This window comes from Mustela lutreola, chromosome 7 (genome assembly GCF_030435805.1).
Source record: "Mustela lutreola isolate mMusLut2 chromosome 7, mMusLut2.pri, whole genome shotgun sequence".
Taxonomy (NCBI): Eukaryota; Metazoa; Chordata; class Mammalia; order Carnivora; family Mustelidae; genus Mustela; species Mustela lutreola.
Window position 1 is genome coordinate 21194792 of NC_081296.1, and position 16649 is coordinate 21211440.

The window sequence follows — 16649 nt, forward strand, 5'->3', positions numbered from 1 at the left end:
CACCCAGGCGCCCCAAATAAAATATCTTTTAAAAAAAAGAAGGAAGACAGCCTTTTGGGGGTGGGGGAAGATGGAAGATATTGACTACCATTTTATTCTCCAATCAGCTCTAGTAAGAATAATTCCAGAATCTCCCCAGTAAGAAAGATGCACAGCCATCTCCTGTCCTCATCTGTGGCCTTGCACCTAGGGTTTAGGGGCGAGCCCAAGTACAATCTTGTAGAGATGAGTCCTACCAGGGAAAAAAGGCAAGGAGACCGAGGGCCCAAAGCATAAGACGTGCTTGGTTGTGATATTAATCCCTGCCCACCACGGCAACCACTGCCTCAGCTCCACATTCTTCCTGACCCTGGTTTCCATTGCCTGTCTGGTGTTTCCATAGCCCCTTCGCTGGCCGTTGGCAGGCACCTCAAGTTCAGACTCACAACACATTTGATCACAACTACTGGACACTGAGACACTGCCCTGAGACAGATCCTGATGTCTGAATTCTCTTTGTCCCTCTGGCCCCCAGAGAAATAACTAGACTAAGGTTCACTTGGGCCCTCCTTTGCCCACAAGTGTTCCCAGCCTTGCCATCAAACCAGGAGGCAGGTAAGATATGGAGCCCAAGCCCTGTAAACACCATGGCTTTGCCCAAAGTTTATTTATGCTCTGAGAAATCTGGCAGGTTAAGAAAAGCAATTCCAGGAAGCTGCTAACTTCCCGATTTCCACCCCACATTTAGACCACTGACAATCCAACATAACAAAGTATAGCAAGAGCCTAAAACTCTGCCCTAGTATCCCTCCTCCAAGGAATTTATCAGGAGAAAGAATTTAATAGGGATTTCTCAACCGTCTCTGTGTTCATCAATGAAAACAGTTAATTGTCTGTTTTTACTTGAATATTAATCTTAAAAGTATGAATGTGACATTTAAAGTTATCTTCTTAAAATTAAAAAAAAAAACATTTTTTAAGATCTTATTTATTTATTTGACAGAGAGAGAGGGCACACAAGCAGGGGGAGCAGCAGGCAGAGGGTGAGGGGAGAAGCAGGCTCCCTACTAAGCAGGGATCCTGACACCGGGCTTGATCCCAGGACCCTGGGGTCATGACCTGCACCGAAGGCAGACACTTAATGACTGAGCCACCCAGGCGCCCCTAAAAAAAAAAAAAATTAATGTCCCTTCTGACTGTTGCCAGGTCTTACTGCTTTACTGGCAACAAGAGAGAAGGACTTGATATGTGAACACAGATGGATTTAGCAGGAAGATAATGAACCTTGAGCTTCAGGATTCCTTATACACGTAGATCCCTTCCAAAGCCCTGGGAAAGGTGCTGGCAATTTTGTTTCACTATGTATCTATTACAGAAAGCTCTCATAATTGTATACTATTCAGGCGCACAAAACCTAGGTCCACCCAGTAAGTAAATTATGTATTTAAGCCAAGTGAAATTCAAGTGATAGTCCAGTAGGCTGTGTGGACCAAAGCTCCATCGTAGTTTAATTAGAGAAAGTGCTAGAAGAATCGTCTTGTACACAACATGGAAATGTAGGTAGGCTAAAATCACAACTTCGTCTGCATGCCCATCAGTACAATATCATTGCCATGAGTAGGGATTCAATGTCAGCAAACTGTTATCCATCACCTTAAATCAAAGTTGTTCATTTGAATGTGGTGTTCATCATTTTGCTCAAACGCAATGCATGCGTTTGTTACAGGTTTCGCTGTTGCAGCGTCAGAAAGTTGAGAAGTGTGCCTGATTTCAAGTTCCATATACATAAGTAATCATAGAATATGAAATCATTTAAATTTAAGAGAAAGGAAGAAAGGAGGCGGGCGCTCGGGGCAGAACCCTATGACAACAACATTATGGCTGAAGGGTCTGGAGTCCCCAAGCCACCTGTACTTTTCAGATGTCAATTTTGTTTCATCTGTTTCTTCAGTGCTCCAGAATGAAGCCCTTCCTGAGCAGGAACATGTACTTACTCAACAAACATTTGGGGTCATTGCATGGGCAGGGTGCTAGGCTTGAGTCTGAGATGTGGTTATGGGCTGTGGCTTCCAAGAAGGATAGGGGTGAGGACATGACATTCTCAAGGTAAAAACACACCTAAGTAAGAATAATATCATTTCTCTAATTGTTACAAATGTTTAGAACATTCCAGGCAATACGTGAAGGCTGGGAAAGTGTTGGAAAGTATACTTCCCTTGAAGATTAAAATAACTTTGAGAATTTTTTTTTTCTACATACGTGCCAGAAAATGTTTCATCTTCCATATTCCAGTGGGCATCCTCTCCAACCAACTCCCTCTGCAGTTTAACCTCAGAGATACTCTGGGGAAACCAACTAATTTTTAATATTGGGCTAAGCAAAACATAATTAGGAAGGCAAGTTTCTGGGGGGAGACTCATACGAAATATCCCCAAGCCAGCTGATGTGATTTTACCACAGCTACTGTTGGAGTTTTCCACTCTATTTCTCTCCTTCACAGGTAATCATGAATTGCTTGTAATTAAATAATCCCAGGTAACTAGCAGCAGGACTGTCCTCCTGAGAGCTGCTTCTCAGGTCTCTGTAATAAGCTCGCATTGTTATATACATCACTATTTTTGATTACTATTCTTTCTTTTCTTCATCTGCTTCAAACTTCAGCCGATCTAAGAGCTCTTTCTCTTTGATCTGGGAGGAGGAAAGATTCTGTTTTCTATCTATTACTACATCTGGGCTCAACAGCTAATTTCTGGTTCCTCGACCACTTCATCCCCTATCCTGCAGGGAATGAGCCCAGAAGTGAAAGGTATTTGGCAACTAGAAGTCTGTGCCTATTACAGCTCAGCAGCACCTGGGAGGTGAGCTTGTCCAAAGGGGCTCAAAGAGGTTGCAAAAGATTGAAAGCATCTGTTTTTCGGCTTGGAGAGAAACCTTGACTGGTCCTCCATAGCCAAGTGTTTCTTTCTACATTGGATTTGCCAAATAAGTATTGAATCCCTTCTTCATATATGGAGTTAAACTAACAACTATGTCATCAAGGAAATGTACTTCTTATTCATAATTGGTTTGTTTGTGAAAGAACATTAACTTTCCAAAAGATACCATCCTTGATTCTCACCTGTTCCGGAAGGGGATAGCTATACAGAGGGGAAATCGCCGTGCGCTTAAAATGCCCTTCGAAGAAGAATCCTCAGTCTGGATTAAGTCAAATCTTTTCCCCTCCTGTAAATCAAGTTTCTACTTGCAATTATTCACTATCATCTACCTGATTAACCTGGGGTTGAAATTCAAAGATGCTGAACTGAATAGACCTTCAGTTTCCTATGCAAAATGGAAGAAATAGCCACTCAGACCCGGTTATGTATGCCTCCAGATTCTACTGGAATCTACCCTTTGATTTCCTTTCCTGGCATGTTTCTATCTCGCTCATCTCTGTCCCACCACTGTGGTCTCATATCTAGGAACATGAACATAGCACAATCTCCAGGGATCATCATAAATAAAAGAAGGGAAAGGGATTTTTTTTTTTTTTTTAATACTGAGGAGTACAAGTTACAGTTCCAGGATATCTGAATATAAATTAAAATGTAAATGAAAGTCCCTCATTATTCCTTTCCTAAGCATACCCATCCCCTTAAAATGTAGATTTAGATATAGATGGGGTATGTGTGTGTGTGTGTGTATGTGTACACATGTGTATATTGTGTCTTTCTCTGAGTAGGTCAAAGTGCTTTCATATTTGAATTTAAAACCATGCAATGTCAGGACAGCAGAGAATAGTACAGCAGGTGGGGCATAAAAGCACCTAAGGGGTGCCTGGGTGGCTCAGTGGGTTGAGGCCTCTGCCTTCAGCACAGGTCATGATCCCAGGGTCCTGGGATCGAGCCCCGAATCAGGCTCTCTGCTCAGCAGGGAGCCTGCTTCCCTTCCTTTCTCTCTGCCTGCCTCTCTGCCTACTTGTGATCTCTGTCAAATAAATAAATAAATAAAATCTTGTAAAAAATAAAATCTTAAAAAAGCACCTAAAAGAGGAGTCCGAAAGAGAACTAGATTCTGATCTGTCTCCTCCACTTAAAGGCTACAAGACCTGGGGCAAAACCCTCCCTTTATCTGCTTCTCAGAGCACAGTTATCAGAATCAAATGACCTGATAGAACTGAACGATTGTGTTTGGCCTAGAATCGGGACTCAATAAATGAGTGATGGTTTATTAACATTACTCCTGCATAGAGGGAAGGGACGTCGCGTGTAAGAGATCACCCAGACTCAATTCATCCAACCCTGTTTCTCCGCACAGGAATAACTTTGCCATCTGCAACAGGTGGTCCAGCGATAGGCTCTGTGTTCTGCACACTGTGTGACGACTATCATTTTTCCCCTGACCAGATTCTTTTAAAGAATTACTATCATCAGGGCGCCTGGGTGGCTCAGTGGGTTAAAGCCTCTGCCTTTGGCTCAGGTCAGATCCCAGGGTTCTGGGATCAAGCCCCCCATTGGGCTCTCTGCTCAGCAGGAAGCCTGCCTTCCCCTCACTCTCTGCCTATCTCCCTGCCTACTTGTGATCTCTGTCAAATAAATAAGTAAAATCTTTAAAAAAAAAAAAAAAAAGAATTATCATCTCCCTAAGCTTGCCTTCTTCATCCTGCACACACGTGCGTGCACGCACATACACACGCGCGTGCACACACACACATTCACACACACCCTTTACCATTTCATTGCCTGGTTGCTTTAGCTTCCTGGAGAGACCATCACAGAGCTCAATATAGCTCTATCCTTCCCAACTAGCGAGCCTTTCAAGGAGCTAAATTGCCTGGCTTTTTTACTCTCTACCCAAACTTGATCCCAAGCTTTATAAAAAAAAAAGAAAGACCGAGGGCCTCCTCGGGTAGAATGTTGAGCCATTGACACGTTGTCCACTGCCTGAGAGGTTTTGTGTCCTGGTACTTAAGCCTTGTTTCAGTTACAACCCCTGTAGGGAAATTTGAGTCCCGAACGCGAGTTCTTCATTTATTTCTGAGCCAAGATAATTCTAGGATTACCACTTAGAAAATTGGGAGAACAGACTTCTGCATAGTTACCAGGCAGACAGGATTGAAAAAAGGAGCATGTAGATTACCTTTTTGGTGACAAGGTTAGGGATAGGTATTGTGGTTAAATCCCATTAGCAACAATCTTACACTCATTAAATGAACCCTGGATGCGAATGGAGAAATCTCCTCCTCCCCACTCCTCCCCTCCCCCTTTTCTCTCCTGTCCTAAAAGCAGGTCCTTTTGACACAGGGGATTCCTTGCCCAAGAAATGCCTGTCTGGAGTAGATCACAGTGCTCCCATGCCAAGCAGCTCTGAAGCCAGAGTGCACTGGGAAGCACCCATGCCATTCTCCAAAAATCTATCAGCAAACCCAATTCATAAGCTGTCTCTCTCTTATTTCTTGGGTGACCTTTATGTGTTAAGGCAAGCACAAAGGATTCTGCAAGAATCGTTGAAGAATTTAAAGATTCTATTAATCTGATGTCTTAATTGTTATTGAGAAGAGGAAACAGGAGTGTCTTTGTCCCCCAAATGACCACAGGCTTCTAAAAAGTAGCCCACGATGTTGGAGTTTGCATCTCAAATTGCAGACAGCTCCCGGCACAGTAGAACTTTAGTGTAACTAATTCCCAGACATTAAAAGGGGCAGAACAGGAGCAAAGAATTGGGTAAACTCCAAGCAATCTGCACGGGTCCACAGCGAAGGAGCTTTTCTGCCATACCTCCATTCATCCTGAAGACAGTTTTAAAGTATCTGTGAACAAATGTAGATTTCAAGCCTAGAGGAGCCAATTGGGGAAACACACACACACACACTCACACACGCGCGCGCGTGCGAACACCAGGCTGAACAACATGCAATCAAAAGAGAAAGAGAAAATCCCGCAACAAGGGGAAGGAAATGTCAATCGATGTAATTCAAAGACCGTACTCTGTGCACTCACTACTTTGGAAGCATTGAAGATCCAGACACAGGAAAGGAAGGAAGGTCTAGCTGCTGTCCGCTAAGCAGGTTACCTTCTACTAGGAGAGAATAAATCAGGTATGGAAATACCTATGACACAGGCTGAATAGAACCAAGACTCGGAGGGCACATCCAGCTTGGTTGAGAGAGAGAGAGAGGCATACAGAATTTAAAATTAGCTGCATGGAGAGGGTGGCACTTGGGTTGGACCTTAAGAGCCTGGCAAAACCTGAACTTGAAAAGATGCTTGAACATTCTGGCTGAGGAAAATGAAGATGAGCTATGATTATGCAGGTAGCGAGATATTGGGGGAAACAGTACTATTTTGGATTGAGCACAGGATATATTGGAGCTTGGTGGAAGATGAAATTGGGTGAAAAAATCTATTTTGGGTGTCTTAAAAAGAGCTTACACTTAATTTGGGAGATAAGTAGTTACTGATAGTTTCTGAACCCTGAAATAATATGATCAGAGATGATTAGCATGGAAAAAAAAATACAGTAGCAGGAAAAACTAGGCACTCATTCATTCCTTCATTCCACAGTCATGAATTGATTCCTTCCCGTGTGCCAATCTCTGGATCAATTTATTCCACTCAGAAGGGTTATACTGGATAAGTTCATAGTACACAAATTTTAAAAAGCAAGATCTAGAAGACTTGAAAACCTACTAGATGGGACAAGTACCAGAAATGGAAAAATAAGGTGGACTGCAAGTTTTAGGACCAGAGATAATGGAAGGATGGGGTGAGGGTGAGGGGTTATGCACAGAAAGAGGGAAGCCAGGAAGATGCTTGAAGGGGCAGCTGGGGCAGGTTCGCAGGTAGAGATAGAAACTGAGCTCCCACAGAAGTACAACGTACTTGACTCGTGCTCTGGGGTCCCCTGCAGAAAGCACAGCCAGTAGCTGGGGGAACTGGGAGATGCGGCCGACGACAGAGCAAGGGGAAAGTCCAGACATGGAGGAATGCCCATGTTTAAAAAAAAAAAAGAAAAAAAAAAAAAAGAGGAGTCTTAAGGAGACAGAAGGAAAGCCATCTTGAAAGGAGAAGCTGATGTTTCTAAAACATTCTAGAAGATGGAAAGGAATGAGCCATGAGAACTTTTCATTATTAAACCACATCTGATAGATGTCTAAAAGTCCCCAAAAGGGAGGGCGCCTGCCCGGCTCAGTCAGAAGAGCACGTGACTCTTGATCTCAGTGTCATGAGTTCAAGCCCCACGTGGGTGTAGAGATGTCTCAAATACATAAGACTTCGAAAAAAAAAATACAAAATAAATCAAAGTCTCCCCAAAAATCCATCTAAAGAAGTTTAAAATGTAAGGATGCCATTTCAATTGGTACAATACTGGGAATTACCCAGAAATTATACAGCGTATGTTGGGCATGTTTTGTTTTGTTTTGTTTTCCTGTCTTTTCTCTCAGGAGGGACCACCAAATTAGAGCAGCCTTTACGATGAAGGGCTGTGGAACGAGTGTCAACAGAAAAGGCTGTGTTTTCCCCAGGGTTACACACGTCACACAGGTTGTCCTTGCATCTTCCAGGTGTTTCCAGACTTGAAAATAAGTTGAGTCGGTGCATTTTCTCTTTCCCGCTCTCTCTTTCTTTAACCTCTACTGTTACTACTAGCTTTTGAAATGTTCTGAAGCCAATGTGGACAGGAATACAAGATCTTTGTGTCTTCCCCTGGTAGGGGTAGCAGGGCTGGGGACGGAGGCTGAGTCCCGGACAGAATTAACTCGGCTAACCTCTGTTTGAGGTTGGCAATGGGAATGGTATCTGGAATTTACCAGGACAGGCCTGGGAGTTGAAACAAATTTCAACCCAGGTGCCTCACCTTCCCCCCCCCTACCCCCACCCACCAGCTACTTTCCCCCATCTCCAGCCGCCTAGGAGTTTATTTGCAGAGTCAATTAACAAAAGATAACCTCCCATTGTGCAACCATCAATAAATCAATCGTGTTCATACTATCTTGGAATGTCCCCCACTATTGACTTTCATATTGTTTACATTAGACACTTGAGAAAACCAGAGCCCTTGAGTTGGCTTGTTTCAGAGGTAATGGATTCTGGAGGGGCCATTAAGACACAGAACTCTCTTGACAAAATATTTCAGTTTCTCTGAGGTTCACCTGCTCTCCGCGCGTTGCCAGGGCCCTCTCCTTTCTCCCGGCGGCAGTGCGATCCTTCAGCTCGCCAGTCTGAATTGAATACCCAGGAAGGCAAACACTTCCTAGCAGAAATGGAACAGTCACTTAGGGCACACCTACTTCTTTGTGATTTGAATAATCTATTTCCACCCACCCCAGCCCCCCACTGTCAACAACCCTCAACAATCTAGGGAATCAAATTAATCTTCAATTATGTGAAAGAATTTCAGGAACGAACACAGCTCAAGTTACCAAGTTATTTGCTGTCCTGAAAAGATTCAGACTGCGAGCAACCTGAATGCAGGGGCTTTTCAAGATCTTTTACTCCCTTAGTCCTAGAAGGGAGATCTTTCCCACCGGTGATAATCTCGACGTGAGGAATCTTTAAAAAAAGAAAAAAAAAATTGAAAGCTACAAGTAAAATGAATGCCAAAACAACAACAACAACAAAACTTCCTACATGGCCCCCAGCTCTATAAAAACCAGGTGAAATATGATCATTGGAAAGTTGGATTTCAGGTTTGGTTTCTGTTTAGAGGACTTCCTTGTAAATGACATCAAAAATACGTAGAGAGAGCAGGTTTTCTCGCAGGGGCAGGGACTCCTCCACCCAGAGACCCAGGTATTTTGCAAAAGTGCTGGACAGACAGGGAAAAGGAAGGGGGGCAGGGAATCCACCAGTCCTGAAACCTCTGAAGGTTCTGATTTCAGCGCAGGCTGCAGACCTGAGCAAAGTTCACCGCTCCCCTTTCACGACATGCTACATACCTTTCAAGTTCCAACTTGCTTCTTAGAGAGGAAAAAATGTGGCCTCTGAGTTCAGGTTGCTAAGGACAAACAGAGCCAATTTAAGCATGCATTCCTGTTCCGAAAGATAGGCCGGTGATTGTTGTGTTTTCCGCTGTAAATACCAGAAACTCTTGACTCTCCCCCACGCGAACACATACTTGTGCTGCAACTTTAAAGCCATCTTTCCTCCACAGTGGGAATTCAGTTATTTCACTCGGTTGCTTTTGCCGTCAGAGTCAGAAGTCTTGACGACATGGAATATTGTTTTACTGAGTTTCCCGTCACACCCTTGGCTTCATTTTTCTCTTCCTAATGATGGGTATTGGAAATGCATGAACATGGGATCATAAAAGAAAACTTTCATTATGCTATGTCGTTCCTTTTTTTTTTTTACTTGTACTTTTATCATTAGTTTTTTTTTTTTTTCACTTTGACCTTGAGACACATGTCTACTTAAGGCTGTTCTGAAGAGAGTGAAGGAAACAGACAGGATGTTGAAAGAAAACAAAACAAAACACAACAAAACAAAAACAGGAGTCTCATTGACTCTCTTTTGCAGACCCTTCTGTGGCCCTGCTTTGAATATTACTAATGGAAATGTGTGATCGGGACGCCTCCCCTGTGATAAAAAAAAAAAAATCTGTCCCTTCCACCTGTTTGACAGCAGAATTCTTTATTCTCGGGGTGCCTGGGTGGCTCAGTTGGTTAAGAGTCTGCCTTCTACTCTGGTCATGATTCCAGGGTCCTGGGATGGAGCCCCAATGCACCGGACTCCCTGCCCAGTGGGAAGCCTGCTTCTCCCTCTCCCACTCCCTCTGCTGTGTTCCCTCTCTCACTATGTCTCTCTCTGTCAAATAAATAAATAAAATCTTAAAAAAAAAAAAAGAATTCTGTATTCTCCTCTAAAAGGATCTTTTCTTTAAATGAATAAGGCATTAACATAGGTATCTTATATCTTATACACAAGGGTAAGATGGCTTTCCAATTCCATAGATATACTATATTTTTTTTAAGATTTATTTATTGGGGGGGGGGGGAGGGGCGAGGGAAAGAATCCAAGCAGACTCACCAGCCATGAGATCACACTTTGAGCCGAAACCAAGAGTCAGACACTTCACAGACAGAGGCACCCAGGCGCCCCTATACTACGCTTTCAAAAAGGAGTATGGGTCATCCTCAACAAAGTTCATGTCCGCCTGTCATTTTCTGTTACATTACATACAAAAAGCAGAATGTGTTTGCTTTCAAAGTCGTAGCTGCCAAATCCAAAAAGTTCAGAAAGTCAGTTAGGAGGAAGGTAATAATCTTATTCCTAAAGTCAATAACTCTTATGGGATTGTTTTTGTGCAACCTTGGCTCTTCCTGGGCTTTAAACTATGTGGTGATCCAGGTGGGAAAGAGTTAAGAGTCGTTTCAATTTCTTTCTTGCTTCCAAAAACTTAGGAGATGACTGGAAATGTTTATTAAGCAATATGGAAGTAGGGGAGGTCAGGGGGATATCCCCAAGCCTATTGTTGTCAAAAGGCTAGACGCTTCACTCACCGGAGAGCTTTGCATTCCTCCTTCCACCTTAACTGGTTGGGGATTGCTGTGGACAACACCTTTTTCCCTATAAGCTTTTGGAGATACAGAAAGATTGAAATTGATGTCACATTTTGAGATTCCTAAAAAGACATCCCCAGAGTTCCAAAAAAAAATGGGTGAGGCTTCCATATTTAATATTTATTAATGTCATCTGTGAATGTTCAATATACTAGAGACTATTATTCCAGTTACAGCGTATCCTTACGTGGAAATGGTGTCGAAACTCTGCATTTCAGGCGTGAGTGTGGGGCTCATGCCTCCCAAACACGACTCCATACCAGATCCTGTTTCTAAACAAAGATTAATGTGGCGCAATGGAAAGAGTATTGGGCTGGAAACCATGAGATCTCGTGAGGTTCTATCTTATCTGAGCCTTGGCTTTTGCATCTAGAAAGAGCATATGTGGCCGTAAATGGTCCTCCAGGTCTCTTCTGGTTCTCTTTTGTGACTGCATATTGTGCTTACCACCCACGGACGTGGGGACCGTCATTCCGGCCAGTACCGGAGGAAAACAAGGCAAGGGAGATAGACAGCAATAAAGATAAACAGGCTTGGAAACACAAATGTCAGGGAGCAAGTAAACAAAGACAGCAATATAGGACAAGAGTTATAACTGGGAGACTAGGAGAGGCCAAGGGAGGTCTGCTGTAGCCAACTCTACCTTTATTGCTCTCTTCCCAACAGGCAGCAGCAATCATGGCAGCTTGGGGCACAGTCACATGATGTCCCTCGACACCCAGACACAATCTCACAACACTCCTACAGCTGTCCAGTTCCTCAGCATCGCCAAATAGGTGAGTACATCTCACAGGAAGAATCGTGTCCTTGCTTAATGCTTTTGGTAGAACTCATCTCCCATCACAAAGCAAAGATCCCTCCTCTCACTTTCTCACATGGAGAAAAATATTAGAGCAGCATCACTCCAGTCAACACCTACGTAAGTCTTTATCATTAATAAGGTACCCTGAGAGGTAAGTCCAAGATCCAAGATCAGGAAAGATCAAGTAGAAACAAAGTACTCTTTTGCCTTATTGTGTAGGCTAGCTAACGTGAACGATTAAAATACTGTGCTGTGTCTTCTTGGATTTCAACAGCAGTTGAGTCTCAGTGTTGAGGACTCAGGCACTGAATTGAAGAGAACACTGATTGTTGGTCCTGGGCATCTAAGCATCTATTAGTTCAGCCTACCATGAAAAGTAGGAATTCCTTCCAAAAATATTCTCATCCGTGTCTATCCAGCCTCTCGGGGGTAATGAGAGAATAACAATATAAGGATGATAATTATTATGATAATGATACTTACTTCACATATACCATGTGCCGGACACTGTGTTAAGTATGTGGAGGGCTGATTGTAAATCCTCTCCGTTCTTCGGACGTAATATACTAGCTAGTATATTACTAGTAATATACTAACTTACTGGGTCTTTGTAATGCCTCTCACATTATATATGGGCCAATGCAAACAGGAAGGGGTTAGATAACTTTCACCAGGTCACACAGCTGGGCAGAGAGGAGCTGGGGAATTGAACAAAAAGACTGGGTCTGGAACCTATCCTTTTCACCCTATGGCATCAGTGGGGACAGGGGAGAGAGACCTGGAGATGATGTAGAGCACATTTCAATATGACTTAATAGAAAGATCTTTAGTTCCCTGAGCTAAATCTGTCTCTCCCAGTCTTCATATTGCTCACTTGCCTTAAACAGAGTCATAATTATTCCTCCTTTGGTTTGATAGAAACAGTCATTTCTATCAGGGTTTGGCAAACCACGACCTGTTTTTGTAGGAGCCACGAGCTAAGAACGGATTTCAGACGCTCATACGGTTGAAAAAAAAAAATCGAAGAAAGAATAATACTTCATGACACATGAAAATATGTAAATTCAAATCTCAGTGTCCACAAATAAAGTTTTATTGGAAGGCAACCACATTTCCTCATGAGCACACTGTCTGGGGCTGCTTTCTCCTGCAAGGTCAGAATTAAGTAGTTAGAACAAAAACCATGTGCCCAACCAAAGCATGAAATATTTACTCTCTGGCCTGTTACCAAAAACTTGGCTGACCCTTATGTTAGATATTTGTAAGGGAGTTCTCATGTCCTTTCTTAAACATGCTCCTTTGTTTTATGGTAAATATCTCAAATCCCCTTCCCTCCCCCAACCTCTCATTATCTTCGACACTCTTTCCTGGACTTTCTGAGGTACTACGTATTTTATCCTTCTTTAAAAACCACCCAGTGCTGGGACCCCTGGGTGGCTCAGTTGGTTAAGCAGCTGCCTTCGGCTCAGGTCATGATCCCAGCGTCCTGGGATTGAGTCCCACATTGGGCTCCTTGCTCCGCAGGGAACCTGCTTCTCCCTCTGCCTCTGCCTGCCATTCTGTCTGCCTGTGCTCGCTCTCTCTCTCTCTGATAAATAAATAAAATCTTAAAAAAAAAAAAAAAAAAAAAGCACCCAGTGCTAATATTCATGAGATGGGATAGTACTCAGCAGTAAAAAGGAATATACTACCCAGACATCCAAAGGATCCATTTAGATCAATCTCCAAATCTTTTTTTTTTAATTGATTATTTTTATTAACATAAAGTGCATTATTTGCCCCAGGGTCCAGGTCTGTGAATCATCAGGCTTACACACTTCACAGCCCTCACCATTTCTATCTCCAGATCTTAATGCCAAGGAAAAAGGCCTTATCCCAAGTATTCTTATGGTATAATGGCGTGTATATCCCAGTCTAAAACAGACAAAATGAATCCATGGTGGGAGAAAAAAAAAATAAAACAAATTTGAGAACACCAGTTGTCTATGGGAAAATGGGGGCAGGAACCGGCTGGGAGGGGCGTGAGGGAACTCTCTGGAAAGAGGAAGAGGTTCCAGATTTTGGCGGTCATCTGGGTTACAAAGTGGCATACATTTGCCAAAATAAATGTAAAGATGCACTTGCAATTTGTACATGACACTGGATAGGTCTCAAAAATAAAATCCTGTTGGGGCGCCTGGGTGGCTCAGTGGGTTAAGCCTCTGCCTTCAGCTCAGGTCATCATCTCAGGGTCCTGGGATGGAGCCCCGCCTCGAGCTCCCGGCTCGGCAGAGAGCCTGCTTTCCCTTCTCTCTTGGCCTCTCTGCCTCCTTCTGATCTCTGTCTGTCAAATAAATAAATAAAATCTTTAAAAAATATATAAAATCCTGTCAACAAATATCAAACTCTACTTAAGGATCTGCATGCTGAAGTGGTTGGTGGGGAAGGATATCGACACCCACAACTGATTCTGAAATGAATCCAGAAATCAACATGAAAATATCAACAGGACAGCATGATCGGATAGGAGAACAGACAGATGATAAGATACAGGGTCAAACAACAAGAGTTAAATGCTCATTGTGAAATCTAGGTGGCGGGTTTCTGGAGGTTCACAGTTCCCTTCTTTCAACTTCCATGGTTGAAGTCTTTCATAGTGAATGTTATTCTTCAAAAGAAATTGTTCATGATATTGGTGGAGGGGGAGGGTAAAAGTAATGCCTGGTGTGAAACAAATTACTCTAAACATAGCACAAAGTGACACCATTATTTCCCCTCACCTGGAAGCCGTTTTAATGTTAAATTTCTTTTCCTCCAATGCAGCTGTTGGGATTCAAGTGCCTTTTCTTAGTTTCACCCAAAGAAGAATGTTGGGTGTGAACTTTGGGGCTAGTGATAGGGATATATTCATGGCAGAAGCCCATCTCACAAGAGCTCAGCCTTAATTTCTGCCTTGTGGAAATTCTGGGTCTGAGATTTGTTAGCAAAAGATGCTTAAAATGAAAAACCTCGGGACATCCCCAATGCGATGCCTCCATCGAATCCACTTGCGGAAAAACAGCGTAAATTCCACAAGTGAGTTTACACTCTGGCCTCGCGGAGTTGTGGAAAGAAGAGGAATGTGTTTGATCGTGGCCGCAGTCCTGGCCTTCTTAACCTCACCGGTAGGTTGGCATGGACGTCTCACACTGTGGCTCACTACCATTTGACAGACAATATACTCACCGCTGCTCCAAGCACCAGCAAAGCATGTGGGCATGATAAAAAATTTGAAAAAGTCCTCAAAATATGCAGCCTAATCTCTGGATTAACTGTTTCTTTAAAGGGCCTCGGCAGTGTATAATCTGCAGGCTGATTTTGTTGCTTTTATGCAATGCCAATATTAGGAGTGATCACACAATCATGCTTCAACTATTTGGAGGTCAATTAGCTGGAAAATTCTGCTTTCTGAATGGAAGCTAAGAAAAGGAAGAAAGGAAGAAAAATCCCAAGAGCAACCAAAATAGTTGTGGGACTATCAGAGCCCCAGGATCACGTGGAAGCTCCTGGAAGGGTCCCTAAAGCCAACAGCCACCATCCCGTGATAGGTACACAAGGGAAATGTTGACAAGCCTGGATTTCCAGCTCATACCTTATTACCAGATGTCATACATAGGCAGGTACTGTGAAAGCAGTAAAAAAAAAAAAAAAAAAACAAAAAACAAAAAACAAAAAAACAGGGAGAGTTATTAGCCACGATTGAAAATGCAAAAACTACAATAATTCGGGAGGGTGAGTTTATGGGCAAAAGAGACTTACCTTAATACTACCAATAAAAGAATACTTCCACAAGATATGAAAAAGGGTCCTTAAGAATTTAAAAAAAAAAAAAAAAAAAGGCGGGTCTTTTATAGCCACGTTCAGGAAACGCTGATCTAATAGTTAAAGCTGAAATATTTCTGCTACGATTCTAGCAACTTCTGAAAAGAACATTGGTTTGGTTTGGTTTTGTCCTTCCTTCTCCCATTGCCCGCCTTTTTTATTTTTTCTTTTATTTTGGCTGACACTTTGCGATGTTATTTTCAGTTCTCGTCATAACCATGTCCCGCGGTCCGCCCAAATCTTCTGGTCTAGGTGTGGCCTCGATTCTCCCACACCATTCTTGACACAGGTGCTTCCTCTCCTGCCCCCACACTCGATATTCCCTGAACACAGCAATCCATTTTGTACAAATTCCAGACAACATCTCTAGCTCCTGAGGGCCACTCCCACATCGTCCACATGTTCCCTGTCTTCTCCACTTCCTTCCTTTGGCGCTGCCTGCTTTGTGTTTCCATCTGCACGCCCAGCATTGTACTCTCAGAAGCCACTCATCCGTCCCTCCTGCTTTTCTCTCCGGCCCGTGATTTCTCGCCTTTTTGGCTGCTCCTGCTCTCCTCTTGGATGCCTCTTGAGTCTAAAGCTTGACATGAGACCCTCCCCCACTCCCCCAAATATCTCCATTCCCTTCCCATCCGTACAATCCATCATCCGATCTTGAACATGAGTGAGCCCAGCGGTCTGCACGGGCTCAAGGAAGATGCCGTTCCTCCCCTTCTCCTGCCGGCCTCTGAGTGTGGGGCTGGGGGACACCTTGACGTACACCTCGCACACATCCTGTCAGCGCTGACTGGGAGGCCAGTAGATCTGTGTTTGGTCTTCAGCTCTGTCTCTTATTCAGTTTTCCCTCACCCTCAGTTTCCAAATCTGTGCAATGGCAATAATACTCAGGGCTGGGTTTATCTGACAGGGTGGGGTAGAGCCTAAGAGGCCATGTTTCCGCAAGCTCTTTGTTGGTTGTAAGATGTGATTGCTTTATTCCTTTGCTTTAATATTGAAATCCTGAGAGTAGAACCTGTTTTCTTTTCTATTTTCTCTCTCTCTCTCTCTTTTTAAAGATGGTATTTTTTATTATTATTATTTGAGAGACAGGAGAGCACGAGCAGGGGAACAGCAGGCAGAGGGAGCAACAGACTCCGCATAGACCAGGGAGCCTGCCCGATTTGGGGCATGATCTCAGGACCCTCAGATCAAGACCCGAACCGAAGGCAGATGCTTAATGGACTGAGCCATCCAGGTGCCCCCTTTCTTTTCTCTTCTTTATGTCTTCTTGGCCTAACATGTACCTATCTGCTCAGTCTCCGCTTAGGACCACCAAACTCCCCCCGCTGAGTTGAGATGAATTTCCGGCACCCCTGTTTGATGGAGACAAGGATTTGTCTGTGGGAAACCTGAGAGCAAAGTGGTTACGTGCAACCACAGATGCTGTGCCTGAAAGCCCAGCCCTACCCCGGACTAGAGGAGGGAAACTGTTCATTCAGCTTTATTTAC

At 43.4% G+C, this 16649-nt stretch overlaps 1 long non-coding RNA gene across 2 annotated transcripts in view; it reads left to right on the forward strand.

The window, feature by feature from the left end:
• LOC131835672 (uncharacterized) overlaps positions 1-16649 on the forward strand; it is a 286091-nt gene that overhangs the window by 162613 nt on the left and 106829 nt on the right. Inside the window, exon 1 of one of the 2 annotated variants that reach the window (XR_009355321.1) lies at positions 11199-11295. The exons of the other annotated variant lie outside the window; for it this stretch is intronic. This is a non-coding gene — a long non-coding RNA (uncharacterized LOC131835672). Of the gene's footprint in view, positions 1-11198; positions 11296-16649 lie in introns of those variants that run through there. 2 annotated transcript variants of the gene reach the window in all.